This window comes from Pelodiscus sinensis, chromosome 16, assembly GCF_049634645.1.
Source record: "Pelodiscus sinensis isolate JC-2024 chromosome 16, ASM4963464v1, whole genome shotgun sequence".
NCBI classification, from domain to species: domain Eukaryota; kingdom Metazoa; phylum Chordata; order Testudines; family Trionychidae; genus Pelodiscus; species Pelodiscus sinensis.
The window spans coordinates 15,734,944-15,750,973 of NC_134726.1; the positions used below are offsets into that span (position 1 = coordinate 15,734,944).

The window sequence follows — 16,030 nt, forward strand, 5'->3', positions numbered from 1 at the left end:
TGTAATGGACTTTTATCATTCCACTGAACAAGAATCCATCTTGATTGCTGAAGTGTTTTGCAAAATAAGATCTTTGATTTACTGCATGTTTAATTCAAATAAATCCTAAACATGGTCTGAATATACAAACACTTACCTCTCACATTCTTGCATTGATTAATTTAATAGCATTTTACCAATTAGAGATGGAAAAGACTTATAATTTCGCAGCCACCATAAACTTGAAGGAGTAAGCTTATTTTCTAGTGTTCTAGTCAGCCTAATTTTAAATAGCTAATTTATTTACCCTTCCTCAGACATAGCCCAATTTTGAAAGATAGAGCACCTCCTGCAAGGTATTGGGCATCCTCAATTCCCATATATTGTTTTGTAAATTGGTGTAAAAAAACCTGCATTGACTGTCTCAATTTCTGAATATAAATTATGCCACACAAAAACATGTTATTTAGTAGTAGCCAAGTATTTGGGATCAGGAAACTTCAAAAAAAAAATTAGACTGAACACCAAACATTAAAACAGAACTTCACTGAGTGCCAAATGTAGCTACTGCAGAGGCTGCCAAAATAACAGTTTTATTAATTCAAAAGTTGGGCATTTTTCCATCTGAAGGGGAAACTTATATAACATTAAGGCAGAGCCACAGCTCCCCATACATATCAAATAAATGAAAATACATATTGTACACACAGTATCGAGTAATCAAACATTGTCATTTCTAAATATTTTACATATATTAATGAGAGCTGAGCAAATCATGTGTGATAATTTTGAAGTGTTTTTACTGTTTATGAAAAATCCAAGAATGGATAGTTTCTCAAATTTATTTCATTATTCAATACATTATTCTTTGGAGTTTGTATACAGTATAACTTGCTATTTAAGCTGAACTGCTAGTTGCAAATACTCACCAAAAAAATCACATAATATTGTTTACCTTCAATTTTTGGATGACTGTAATTTGTACAGTTTGTTTTTTTTAAATAAAAGGTAAATTTATTAAAAATAAACAAAAGTAATACAAGCATGGGTAAGGCAAATTGTTTTAACAAATGTATGTGTGGGAATCTTTTGTAACAATTATTTATATTCTTTCTTCTATGCCAAGAATCCTAAAATCTTTCACAAATTTTAAGCTGCTTTACACCTACATACAAATGTGCTGCAAATACATTATCTATTTCACATACAATGCTGATTAATCAAATCCCCAATTGCAAAAAAGTCCAAGGATCTCAAATCATATCAGAAATAATTAAGTCTTTCAGAAAACCCAGTGAAAAGGTAGTTATTATTAACCCTTTCATGAGTAATTAAGGCATTTGAAAATGTGACTTGGAAATCAGGGTCAGATTACCTTAAACAAGCCAAACATCTCTCTTCCATTCATGGTTTTCAAGGCTAATCAGTGTTAATATGATCACCTGGTCAAACTTGTATATCCAAGGTCATATTTTTCACCCAATGATTTCTGAATCTAGTCCAGCAATCTATTGTCAAATTAGAGCATAAAGGGCTTTTCTACATGAGGAAATTTACTGGCAAAGTTTTAAGTGCCACATCTGAAAAATGCATAAATGAAAGCAGAAAAAACCCCACTCTTATTCCAGACAAAGGGAAGAAGGGGCTATATTTGTGCACCTATATTACTATAGCAATATCTCTATAATTATGCTACTCAGTTTCCCTTTATAGACAAGCCCTGTTTATCTGACAGAAATAGTGCACCATCTGAGCTGGTGCTAGTCAGATTCCCAAAGGCCCATTGCCCCCAACCCAGAACCCAGTGAAACGGGCTCCATTTTCAGGGGGCTGCTGCTTTGACACGGGAAACAGGCTCTTTTGGGCACTGCATCCTGGCACTTGTCCATGGCCGGGGTGGCAGGTTTGCTGCCCCCCACCTCCACAGGCCTTTGTACATGGCCTCCCGGTAGAAAGCAGCCACCTCTGGCGGGAGATGCAGCAGCTTCAGCAAGCGCCAGGCAAGCTCCCTTGCTGCCACTCACAGCCCTCAGTGCCAATGCCAGACACGCTGCCTTCCCCTAACCTATGGGCAGGGCACGTCGCCCAGCGACTGCTACCACCTCTTACTAAGGGGAGGGGAATAAATAATCCCCCCGCCCTCAGCTACCGCACAGCCTGTCACGTGATGTACCCTCCCCCGCGGACCCCATATGGAAGCACCCAGCAGCTGCTGCCCGTCCGCCCCTCACTCACCCTTTCTCGTCGTCGCCGCGGACATGTGCTCTCGCGAGCGTTGCGGCGAGACTTGTCTCGGCCGCAGATTGCGCGCACAGACCGTTGGCTTGCGGCAGAAGGGCGGGGGAGTCTGTGCGCGCGTTCCTGGCTGCGGCCGCCTCGCACGTGTGGGTGGCAGAGGAGAGGCAAGGGCACTTTCTCCATCCGGGTCCTTTTCTTTCCTCTTGCGGGACCGCCGGCTTGAGCGGGGAGGGCGGCTGCGTCCAGGGCCCGATTAACGCTCCTGGGGGCCCAGGCAGGGCTGCTGATTGGGGATAGGGCCAAAATGCGGGGCTCAGCGTGCAGCTCGAGGCAGGCGGGGGATGCGGGCTCTGGCGCGGGGCTGGAGAAGAGGGACGGGGGCGCAGGAGGGGCTGGGGCTAAGGGATTTGGAGGGTGAGAGGGGGCTCAGGGCAGGAGGTGAAGGTGCGAGGTTTGGGCAGGAGTTGGGCTGTGAAAGGGGGTCTGAGGGAGGGTACAGATGGGATGGGGGTGCAGCTGCTTACCCAGGACAGCGCCCTTTGATGTCAAAGGGGGCCACTCTCACCGCTCACAGTGGCCAGGAATAGGAGCTCTGGGGGCTGCCAACAGCTGAGGGCATTTCAGGGTCAGCTTCCTGATGTGTCAAGTATCAGAGGGGTAGCCCTGTTAGTCTGAATCTGCAAAAGCGGCGAGGAGTCCCGTGGCACCTTATAGACTAACGGAAGCTTATGCTCCAACACTTCGGTTAGTCTATAAGGTGCCACAGAACTCCTCGCCGCTCTTCCTGATGTGGTGCTCTGCACAGTGATGTAGCTTCAGTGTTCTTGCACAAATACTATGATGCTCCCGCTCAGGGATAAGCCCTCTTGTGCAAATGCTTTTGCGCAAGAGGGCCAATGTAGACAGGCAAAACTGTTTTGCTCAAAAAAGCCCTAATGGCGAAAATGGTGATTGGGGCTTTCTTGCGCAAAACTGCGTCTAGATTGGCACAGACGCTTTTCTGCAAAAAGTGCTTTTGCGGAAAAGCGTCCGTGCCAATCTAGATGCCCTTTTCCGCAAATGCTTTTAACGGAAAAACTTTTCCGTTAAAAGCATTTGCGGAAAATCATGCCAGTCTAGACGCAGCCTGGGAGTACCAGTCATGGAGCTGAAGCCAACTGCTAAGCACTGCTTAAAAACCAAAAGTCTGTGGGACAGAGACCATTATGATGCAGTTGTCTGATGCTACAGTATCACAAAATATGTACAAACATGAAAGAAAGCAAACTATTAGTCATTTACATTTTAAAATTAAAAAATAATATGGGCAAAGTTAATTTTTTGCATCAGTCTTTCTATGACAACAGACATTATTTCAAGTGCCTTTATCATGTGAATGTGGCCTTAAATGCAGACTGAAGTCTAAAGACAAAATCATAAAACAAATTGAGAAATTTAGTATTATTAATTCACCATTGCTAGTTAATTTTACAAATTAATATTAACCAAGGATTTGGCATAACAAAATTAATGCATTATGTTGAGTGACATGGAAGATTGCCTGTATTTTGTGAGATTTTATTCTAAATTGATTTGGATCCTGTGATTCCTCCTATTACATGGGGTAACAGAGAAGGAGAGAAATTGGGTAACAAAGTGCCTCCTCACCCTGCAGAAAGTAAGACAATACAGCATGACATACTCCCCACTTCCCTTAGTCCTGGTCTTCACTATGGAGGTATTTCAAAATAATAACAAGGGGAGCATCCACACTACCACACCCGTTATTTGAAAATAAGAGGCTGGTTATTTTGAAATAACTTCTGCTTTCCACGAGGAATAACACTTATTTTGAAATAGTGTTAGTGTGGATGCTCCACTGTTGCTATTTTGAAATAATACTCCGCAGAGTATTATTCCAAGTAATTACTCTCTAGTGCTTTTTGGTGCTCTAAGCTGAGGTAGCACATCCACATTAAGGAAGCCTGCCTCGGACTAATTACAAGGCTTCCCCTTAGAATGGACATGCTATTTTGAAATTATTATTTTGCAAATTATTTTGAAATAAGTTAATTCAAAATAATGTCCTAATGTAGACATATCCTTAGATACCACAAAGTTAGATGTCATGTAAAATCCTTATATACATAGGCTGCGTCTACACTGGCATGATTTTGCACAAATACGGAAAAGTTTTTCTATTAAAAGTATTTGCACAAGAGACCGTCTATACTGGCATGTACCTTTGCGCAAAAGCATCAGTGCCAGTGTAGACGCTCTTGCGCAAGAAAGCTCCAACAGCCATTTTAGCCATCGGGCTTTCTTGCGCAAGAAATTAACTTGGCTGTTTACACTGGCCCTCTTGTGCAAGAATACTTGCGCAAGAAGGCTTATCCCTGAGCGGGAGATTCGGAGTATTTGCACAAGAACCACTGATTTTGTACAGTACAAAGTCAGTGTTCTTGCGCAAATACTCGTGGCCAGTGTAGACAAGCGGCAAGATTTTGTACAAAAACGGCCGCTTTTGCACAAAATCTTGCCAGTCTAGATGCACCCATAGAGTTCTGTGGGCTTTTTGGAGTGGATCTGGAGATTTAGTCTGTAGGCATTCTCCCTTCATGACTACACAGATTTCCAAATTTAAAATCCAAGCTTCTGTGATTTTTCTGGCACAGCTACAAAGGAATGACATAGTATTGGCATACCAAGACAGGTTCCCAGAAGTTAACAGATCCACAGAGCAATGTGTAGACCTAGGGATGCACAAAGTTGCAAAAAGAGTACTCTAAGGAACTTCTGTCTCTGCAAATTTAGTGGTATATATTAGGGATGTTAATGATTGGGCATTTGTGTAAACATGTAAATGCTGGAAATGTAGCAGTTACACGTTTACACACGGTGGGAGGGGGCAGGCAGGAGCTGGTGCAGGAGTCTCTGTGGAAGTCAGCAGGGGGCGGCTTCATGGAGCTGGCATGTGCGGAGAGCCAGCTTAAAAGCCGGTTCCCCCTGCCCTGTGATGTTGACTCTGGGAGGCAGCAAGGGGCAGGTAGGTAGCTTTGAGAAGTCAACGTGTGGAGAGGTGGCTTAAAAGTCAGCTCCCCATGCATATCACAGGCAGCAATGGGAGAAGTGCATGTAGTGAATAGGATTAACTGATAAACCCAGGTTTATTGGTTAATCATGTAATCGACTACATATTAACATCCTTAGTATACATCCCATAAACATCCTTTCCAAGGGGACATTAAGAGGAAATTAAAGATAGTCTTACATATTAGCCTGGGCACTCTGTCCCCATTACCTACCGTGGAGGACAGCTATGACATTGGCCTTTAGTTGCATGGAATTAATAAAACAGGAGTATTGAAATTTGATAGATATTTTATCATATTGATGTTAGAATACAAGCTACCACAATTAAAAGACAATTTACAGTATATTAGGCTTATTTTAAGCGAAATCATCAAGGGAATTCCAAACTTCTTGAAAAATATCATTTTAAAAGTCTCACCCTGTTGAACATTAATATCCTGCTAGATTGTATATGCTATCATTATATATGAAGTTACGAGGTATTACTGAAAAATATTGTGAAACTGGGAACTCCCATTGTTGGCCTTTCAAGTACAACAATGGAAAAGGCAAACAGCAGTCAAAGAAAGAATCAGCTGTTCCGGGAACTGTACACAATAGAGTCTTCTCACAGAGATAACAAAGACAATGGAGACCACCTGCCAGTGGTCCCAGACCAGGATATGGTCAGGATCTATGACCTTGCTTGTGTCATCTCTCAGGGTGAGACACTGCTTGCTTCAAATTCTGTTTAGCTTGTAGAACTCAAACTGCTAATTTAATTTGTTTCTTAAAGTAATCAACTCTTATTTCTATGCATGCTACTTATAATCACTTCAAATCTGTCTATCAGTGGCTAATAGATCTGTTTCCTGTTTTACCTAAAATAGGGTATTTTGGTTGAAGTGCTTGGGAAATCTCAGTTCAGTTTACAAAGGCTAGTCTGTTTCCTCCACACATTGAAGGAACTGTGGACTGGGTACTGAACTTAAACTGATCATATTTTTGGCCAGTGCTAGATGGTACAGTTCTGGGGTCTAATGGCAATGAGCAGAGGAATTGGTTGGAACCTCTACTGTTGGCTAATGAATGGATGAGAAAGCATTCATGTAACTCAAATGGGTATGTCCCTACCTGTAGATGTCAGTGTATGTATAGTACCTGCCAGAGGTTTGTGTCTTGACATAGCATCACAGGGCAACAGGGATACCCCAGGTTGGTAGGACAGAAGGCTCAGTGATTGCTCAATCTAGGATGCACCCCAGGAACTTCTGTCACAATAATCTCCAGAGTATTTTAGAAAACTAGAGTCAGAAAAACTTACATTCCTGCAGAAAAAGAGCATCTTTCCTCTAAACAAGCCAATTTAGGAAGGCAGGGAAGCGGGGAGGTTGGGTGGAAGGAAAATGGAAATCACTTATGGGAGACCAGGAAAAAAGCATGGTGAAAATATGTTGCTTACTTAATCCATACAGAAAGCAGCAAGAAGGCAGCACAAGAACTGATATTCATGCCCCAGAATTGTAGTACATACAATACCCCCTCCTGTATTTGTTCCTTCTGTTATCTGTTCTAGAGAAGGCAATAGAAAGCCGATTGGTGCGGAGATGCACATAAATCAGAGGGAGACTTCTCTTAGAGGAGAATCCATTGATAGAGATTCTCTAAGCTGTAGTCAGAAAGAGAGGAGGGGAGAGGGAAAACCATGGGCCAGAGCAGACAAACAACCGCATACAAAGGAATCCACTGCATCAGGGAAGGGAAGACAAATAACCAGTGGCAAATTTCGAAAGTGCTTGTACACAAATGCTAGGAGTCTGACTAATAAGATGGGTGAACTAGAGTACCTCGTATTAAATGAGGAGATTGACATAATAGGCATCACTGAAACCTGGTGGAATGAGGAAAATCTGTGGGACATAATCATACCGGGATATAAAATATATCGAAAGGATAGAGCAGGCCGGGTGGGTGGCGGAGTGGCACTGTATGTGAAAGATAATGTAGAATCAAATGAAATAAAAATAGTAAGTGAATCAACATGTTCAATAGAATCGCTATGGATAGTAATTCCATGCTCCAATAATAAGAAATTAGCAGTAGGGATATATTACCGACCATCTGACCAGGACAGCGATACTGACATTGAAATGCTGAGGGAGATTAGAGAGGCTACCAAAATAAAGAACTCTATAATGATGGGGGATTTTAATTACCCCCATATTGACTGGATACATGTCACCTCAGGAAGAGAAGCGGAGATAAAATTTCTCAATGGCTTAAATGACTGCTTCTTGGAGCAGCTAGTGCAGGAACCCACAAGGGGAGAGGCAATTCTCGATTTAGTCCTGAGTGGAGTGCAGGATCAGGTCCAGGATATAACCGTTACTGGACCGCTTGGGAATAGTGACCATAATATAATAACATTCAACATTCCTGTGGTGGGAAGAGCACCTCAGCAGTCCAGCACCCTGGCATTTAATTTCAAAAAGGGGAATTACACAAAAATGAGGAGGTTAGTTAAACAGAAATTAAAAGGCACAGTGACTAGAGCCAAATCCCTGAAAGCTGCATGGAAACTTTTTAAAGACACCATAATTGAGGCCCAACTTAACTGTATACCCCAAATTAAAAAACATAGCAAGAGACCTAAAAAAGAGTCACCATGGCTTAACCACCATGTAAAAGAAGCAGTGAGGGACAAAAAGGTATCTTTTAAGAAGTGGAAGTCCAATCCTAGTGAGATAAAAAGAAAGGAACATAAACACTAAAATCAAGTGTAAAAATGTAATAAAGCAAAAAAAGATTTTGAGGAACAGCTAGCCAAAAACTCAAAAAGAAATAACAAAATGTTTTTTAAGTACATTAGAAGCAGGAAGCCTGCTAAAAAACCTGTGGGTCCCCTAGATGATCGAGCTATAAAAGGAGCAATCAAGAACAATAAAGCCATTGCGGAGAAACTAAATGATTTCTTTGCTTCAGTCTTAACGGCTGAGGACGTTGGGGAGATTCCTGAATCTGCACCGTCCTTTGTGGGTGATGAATCTGAGGAACTGTCCCGGATTGAAGTGTCATTAGAGGAGGTTTTGGAACAAATAGAAAAACTTAATGTTAACAAATCTCCGGGACCAGATGGCATTCATCCAAGGGTTCTAAAAGAACTCAAATGGGAAATTGCTGAACTATTGTCTGTGGTTTGTAACCTATCCCTTAAATCGGCTTCCGTACCTAATGACTGGAAGGTAGCCAACGTGACACCAATATTTAAAAAGGGCTCTAGAGGCGATCCTGGCAATTACAGACCGGTAAGTCTAACTTCAGTACCGGGCAAATTAGTCGAAACAATAGTAAAGAATAAAATTGTGAAGCATGTAGAAGAACATAATTTATTGGACAAAAGTCAACATGGTTTCTATAAAGGGAAGTCCTGTCTTACTAATCTGTTAGAGTTCTTTGAAGGGGTTAACAAACGTGCGGAAAGGGGGATCCAGTAGATATAGTATACTTGGATTTTCAGAAAGCCTTTGACAAGGTCCCTCACCAAAGGCTCTTGTGTAAATTACATGGCCATGGGATAAGAGGGAAGGTCCTTTCTTGGATTGAGAACTGGTTAAAAGACAGGAAACAAAGGGTAGGAATAAATGGTAAATTTTCAGATTGGAGAGGTGCTGTACCCCAAGGGTCAGTCCTGGGACCAATCCTTTTCAACTTATTCGTAAATGATCTGGAGAAAGGGGTAAGCAGTGATGTAGTAAAGTTTGCAGATGATACCAAACTGTTTAGGATAGTCAAGACAGAAGCAGACTGTGAGGGACTCCCAGAAGATCTCACCAAACTGAGTGATTGGGCAACAAAATGGCAAATGAAATTTAATGTGGATAAGTGTAAAGTAATGCACATCGGGAAAAATAACCCCAACTATACGTACAGTATGATGGGGGCTAATTTGGCTACAACGAATCAGGAAAGAGATCTTGGAGTTTTCATGGACAGTTCTCTGAAAACTTCCACACAGTGTGCAACGGCGGTCAAAAAGGCAAATAGGATGATAGGCATTATTAAGAAAGGGATAGAAAATAAGACCCAGAATATCTTACTGCCCCTGCATAAAACTATGATACGCCCACATCTTGAATAGTGTGTACAGATGTGGTCTCCTCACCTCAAGAAAGATATTTTGGCCTTGGAAAGGGTTCAGAAAAGGGCAACTAAAATGATTAGGGGGTTTGGAACGGGTCCCATATGAGGAGAGGTTAAAGCGACTGGGACTTTTCAGTTTAGAAAAGAGGAGACTGAGGGGGGATATGATAGAGGTATATAAAATCATGAGTGGTGTGGAGAGGGCCGATAAAGAAAAGTTATTAGTTCCCTAAATAGAAGAACTAGAGGACACCAAATGAAATTAATGGGTAGCAGGTTTAAAACTAATAAAAGAAAGTTCTTCTTCACACAGCGTGTAGTCAACCTGTGGAACTCCTTGCCAGAGGAGGCTGTGAAGGCTAGGACTAAAATAGAGTTTAAAGAGAAGCTAGATAATTTCATGGAGGTTAGGTCCATAAAAGGCTATTAGCCAGGGGATAAAATGGTGTCCTTGGCCTCTGTTTGTCAGAGGCTGGAGAGAGATGGCAGGAGACAAATCGCTTGATCATTGTCTTCGGTCCACCCTCTCTGGGGCACCTGGTGATGGCCACTGTCGGTAGACAGGATACTGGGCTAGATGGACCTTTGGTCTGACCCAGTATGGCCGTTCTTATGTTCTTATCCCATAAACGATGAAGCATAAACGGTCTCATTTTACAAAATTTCATGTTTACATGGGGCTAGTAACAAATGGAATTGATTAAGAAAGTTATATGACAATCTTAATAAGATATATACTACAGTAGAACCTCATTTATGAACACAGCGTTATAAAGTATACAATCAGGCAGCAGCAGAGACAAAACAAAAAAAGCAATTGCAGTTCAGTACTGTGTTTAATGTAAACTACTAAAAAAAAGAAAGGGAAAAGAAAAATAAGGAAATTGTGTTTGTGCTTGTTTCATTTAAATTCGTATGGTTAAAAGCAACATTTTTCTACTACATAGTAAAGTTTCAAAGCTGTACTAAATCAACATTCAGCTGTAAACTTTTGGAAAAAAATCCCATAACATTTTGTGCGAGTTATGAACAACCTCTATTCCCGAAGTGTTCATAACGCTGATACTATAGTCATTGAATTAAACCTTTAAAACAATTGGCATACAGAAAAAGAAAAATACAGAATAATCTGGAGCTATTAACTCCAGTGTGAGCTACATAAAAATGCAAACCAAGAGAATATCTGTTTGAAATCAGCATTGGAGAAAATTACAGAAGATGGTTGGATAGGTATAATGAATGACAGATTGCAAGGCTACAGCAAAAATGGTCAACATGATGGTTGGAATTAAGATGAGAGGTAATAATCTGTCTGGCCTCATTCAAAGAAGCTGTGTACAATTTTGAGCACTTAATTCTACTATTAATAAAGCATCAGTATCCAAAAATGAGCAACAGAAGATAAAGGGCTAACTTGTCCACCATGAGCTCTCTTCATTGAAAGAGATGGTGATGCCATTGCAAGGAAGCAATGTGATCCTGTGCTGTTCCATCTAGACTGTTCCAAATTATGCTAATAGGGCAGGAGAAGCAGAGATCTGCCACATCCCCAGGCTATTTTAAGGTGAGGAGCCAGCTCTATGCCAGCTGAGAGTTGTTTGCACCACGTGATCAGTACAAAGAGAATGGAACATAAATTAGAATCTGACCTACAGATCTGACAATTCTCAGAATTATGAGGAAAGGTTAAAGGAATTTAAGATTCATAAAAGTAAAGGCAATGGAGAGAGATTATAGTTCTATACAAATCAACGAGTGAAAATAATACAGGAAAAAAGTGAAAAGTTATTCAAGACCTAAACTTAAAAGTAGCATGGGACAAGGGAACTGGGGAACATTTGTAAGGGGTAAACATGGCAAGATAGCAGAGACGCATGTGTAGGAAAACTGCAGAAAGAGGAACAGAACATATGGGAGGAGAAAAATTAATTAAGATAAGAAGTAGATTGTATGAATAATTTCAGAAGTGTCTCCACTCTGTTAGAGAAGGGCAATAACCACACTGGCTGTGTCTACACTGGCAAGTTTTTCCTCAAAACCAGCTGCTTTTGCGGAAAAACTTGCCAGCTGTCTACAATGGCCGCTTGAATTTCCGCAAGAACACTAACGATCTCATGTAAGAAATCAGTGCTTCTTGTGGAAATACTATGCTGCTCCCATTCGGGCAAAAGTCCTTTTGCGCAAAAGGGCCAGTGTAGACAGCTCAGATTTGTTTTGCGCAAAAAGCCCTGATCACGAAAATGGTGATTGGGGCTTTTTTGCGCAAAAGTGTGTCTAGATTGGCACGGATGCTTTTCCGCAAAAAGTGCTTTTGCAGAAAAGCGTCCATGCCAGTCTAGACGCTCTTTTCCGTTAAAAGCATTTGCGGAAAATCATGCCAGTCTAGATGTAGCCACTGTGTAATTTAAGTACCATTAACAAACTGCGGGATTGTCTATACCACACAGTTTTGTTGACAAAACAGTGGACATGTACACACTACAATGCCCCTTCTGCTGACAAAGCTTCCCTTTTTAGCCAACAAAATAAAACCACCTCAAGAAGAGGTGCAGAGTTTTTTACAGCGAAGTTATATGAACAAAGTGTCAATGAAGACACCACACTTGGTTATGTTGCTATAAATGTCCGCCAGGAGTTGTCCCACAATGCCCACCCTGATCACTCTGGTCAGCAGTTCAAACTCTGCCGCCTTGCATCCAGGTACACAGGCATCCACTCCTCCCCCTTTACAGGTCCAGACATTTTTGAAATTTCACTTCCTGTTCGATTGGTGGGACAACTCATATTGTATCTCACTATCTGACCAGGGCATTTCCATATGGCAAATGTTCTCCCACTTGGAGCACTCCTGAATTGTTGGTTCTGCTTGCACTGTGGGGAGAGGGTGCTGTGCAAATCCCAGTTCTGTTTCGGCCCAAGTTTAATGCCTATGAGCAGATTTTTCATGGCTTGTTGGATAAGGGCTATAAATGGGACGGTCAAACCATCACTCTGATGCTGTGCCAAAGACCTGCCACTATATAAGGAGCTAGATGACATCCTTGTCAGTTACCCCAACTCCAAGAGCTCCATGGATAATTTGGTAGGGCTTCAGGCAGTGGATGAGATGAGTCAGAACTTCTTTTTCTCTCCTCTGCAGTCCATCTCTGGCATTCATGTAGGTGAAGAGAGCTCTGGTAAGTGATCTTTTTTAGTTGATGCTGTTTTGTAATATGCAGTTCTTCTCTGTATATTCTAGAAGTGGGTGATAGAATAGAAATGTACAAGACTTGCTATGTTTGAACATGCTCCACATTCCCCTGGGCAGTTAAGCAGCATAGCTAATCCATACTGAGGTTTCACAAGATTCCTCCAGAGAACAAACCCATCTATTTCAAACACATTGTCAAGAGTCAAAGACCTTCAAAGCAGGATGTGATTAATGGCCCTGCATATTTGAGTTAACACTGCCTCAGCAGCCAACTTCCCAACTCCAAACTGATTCATGATTGACTGATTGCAGTATGGAGTCACCAGCTTCCACACATGCTCAGCACATGTTTCTCCAACAAGAGGCAGCTCTCATTCTGGTATCCTTGTGCAGCAGAGTAAGGATGAGTTCTGCATACAATTCCAAGAAGGTGGCTTTTCACTTCAGAAAGTTCTGTTACCACTTCTCAGCATCCCAGGCCTGTATAATGATGCAATCCCACCACTCCATGCTTGTTTTCTTAGCTCAAAAGTTTCTGCTGACCCTCTTTAGCTGCTCTGTGAATGCTGAAAGCAATCTGGTGTTGTTTATTTCCATGGCATGCAGCAGGTCAGGCAATTCTGATTCCAGTTCAGACTGGAAGCTCATGATGCATTGTATGACCATCTGCGACGTGTTCATAACAGTGACCACAACATTAGAGAACAGTGAGGGATCCATCCCTTTCAGACAGAGATGTCAGGCACACAGTAAATGGAAGCCATTGAAAAATGCTATGAAATTCAGTCAGAAGCCCAGGGAATTCTGGGACAGAAAGGACTGCATGATGGGATATTGAGCTTGCACTCATGATATAATGCAATCCACTCTGTCTTCCCGCAACTCCTACCAGCAGAAGACGGCAAGTTGCTTCCCACAATGTACTGCTCTCACTGTCGATGCTAGAGCAGCAAATGTGGACATGCTTTGCCAAAGAAGGAGCCTACTGTGAACGTGTCACACAATTTGGGGACACACAACTCTGTAGTGTAGGACAAAGTGGATACATAACAGCTCATCTTATTACACACTTGGAGCTTAATCATTCTGAAAGCGGAGAAACAACAAAAGAGAAAAAAGCTGGTTAGCAGTTTTAATTAACACAATGCTAGTACATTGTTTCAACAAAAGCACGGTGATACTAGTCAAGATATAACCAGGAAGTGAAACCAAGAGTATATTTAAATATGCAAATAACTATTCAAAAACAGTTAGTCCCACAAAATCATTCAATGGAAACTGTCCAATTCAAAACAATAGCACTAATCTTCCAGGCGCCACCTTTCCTGTCTTGGGCATGAATACATACAATACTTCTTTACTTTAATTTCTCTGTATTGAGAAAAAAATCAATATTTGCTTCCAAGAATAATAATAATCTTTATAAATCCTTACTTAAAATAGAAGTTAGAAAAATGGGCAAAAGTAGAATGCCCTTGATAGGATTATATTAGTTTCCAAAGAATATGGACTTGACTATAAATACATTAAAAGCAAGAGGAAGACCAAGGACAGGGTAGGCCCACTGCTCAGTGAGGAGGGAGAAGCAGTAACAGGAAACTTGGAAATGGCGGAGATGCTCAATGACTTCTTTGTTTCGGTCTTCACCGAGAAGTCTGGAGGTGTGCCTAACGTAGTTAATACAAGCAGAGAGAGGGTAAGTTTAGAAGATAGGATACACAAAGAACAAGTTAAAAATCACTTAGGAAAGTTAGATGTCAGCAAGTCACCAGGTCCTGATGAAATGCATCCCAGGATACTCAAGGAGCTGATAGAGGAGGTATCTGAGCCTTTAGCTATGATCTTTGAAAAATCATGGAAGACAGGGGAGATACCAGAAGACTGGAAAAGGGCAAATATTGTGCCCATCTATAAAAAGGGGAATAAGAACAACCCAGGAAACTACAGACCGGTCAGTTTAACGTCTGTCCCAGGGAAGATAATGGAGCAGGTAATTAAGGAAATCATATGCAAACACTTGGAAGGTAATAAAGTGATAGGGAATAGCCAGCATGGGTTTGTGAAGAACAAGTCATGCCAAACTAATCTGATAGCTTTCTTTGATAGGATAACGAGCCTTGTGGATAAGGGAGAAGCGGTGGATGTCATATACCTAGACTTTAGTAAGGCATTTGATACGGTCTCGCATGATATTCTTATTGATAAACTAGGCAAATATAACTTAGATAGGGCCACGATAAGGTGGGTGCATAATTGGCTGGATAACCGTAGTCAGAGAGTTGTTAACGGTGCTAAATCCTGCTGGAAAGGGATAACAAGTGGAGTTCCGCAAGGGTCTGTTTTGGGACCCGTACTGTTCAATATCTTCATCAATGATGTAGATATTGGGATAGAGAGTACGCTTATTAAGTTTGCAGATGATACCAAACTGGGTGGGGTTGCAACTTCTTTGGAGGATAGGGACATAATTCAAAATGACCTTAGCAAGTGAGAGAAATGGTCAGAGGTAAACAGGATGAAGTTTAATAAAGAGAAATGCAAAGTGCTCCACTTAGGAAGGAACAATCAGTTCCATACATACAAGATGGGAAGCGACTGTCTAGGAAGGAGCATGGCAGAAAGGAATCTAGGGGTCATAGTGGACCACAAGTTGAATATGAGTCAACAGTGTGATGCTGTTGCAAAAAAAGCAAATATGATTCTAGGTTGTATCAACAGGTGTGTTGTAAGCAAAACTCGTGAAGTCATTCTGCCGCTCTACTCTGCACTAGTTAGGCCTCAGCTGGAGTACTGTGTCCAGTTCTGGGCGCCACATTTCAAGAAAGATGTGGAGAAATTGGAAAGGGTACAGAGAAGAGCGACAAGAATGATTAAAGGTCTAGAGAACATGATCTATGAAGCCAGGCTTCATGAACTGGGCCTGTTTAGTTTGGAAAAAAGAAGATTAAGGGGGGACATGATAGCGGTTTTCAAATATCTAAAAGGGTGTCACAAGGAGGACGGAGAAAATTTGTTCCTCTTGGTTTCTGAGGACAGGATAAGGAGTAATGGGCTTAAAGTGCAGCAAGGGAGGTTTAGATTGGACATTAAGAAAAAATTCCTAACTGCCAGGGTGGTCAAATATTGGAATAAATTGCCAAGGGAGGTGGTGGCATCTCCCTCTCTGGAGATATTTAAGAACAGGTTAGATAGATATCTGTCAGGGATGGTGTAGACGGAGCTTGGTCCTGGTTTGAGGGCGGGGGGCTGGTCTCGATGACCTCTCGAGGTCCCTTCCAGTCCTATGAATCTATGATTTTATGATAACAAACTGCCCAAATTCAAGCACACATGAAAATGTACTCACAACTACATAACTGAATTTCTGCAACTCAGATTAAAAAAATCAGAATTTTTGAAATTCTCCCTTCACTCAGCTATATTGTAGAGATT

General features: G+C 41.5%; 1 protein-coding gene across 10 annotated transcripts in view; it reads right to left on the bottom strand.

Moving 5' to 3' along the window:
- The window catches only part of MRTFB (myocardin related transcription factor B), a 266,743-nt gene that overhangs the window by 217,158 nt on the left and 33,555 nt on the right, over positions 1–16,030 (bottom strand). For 7 of the 10 annotated variants that reach the window (XM_075899334.1, XM_075899331.1, XM_075899340.1 and 4 more), the window contains exon 1: positions 2,215–2,902. The exons of 1 other annotated variant lie outside the window; for it this stretch is intronic. The gene's annotated coding sequence lies outside the window, so the exon portion shown is untranslated. Of the gene's footprint in view, positions 1–2,214; positions 2,906–16,030 lie in introns of those variants that run through there. 2 more of the 10 variants (XR_012896130.1, XM_075899342.1) reach the window with 2 other exon arrangements.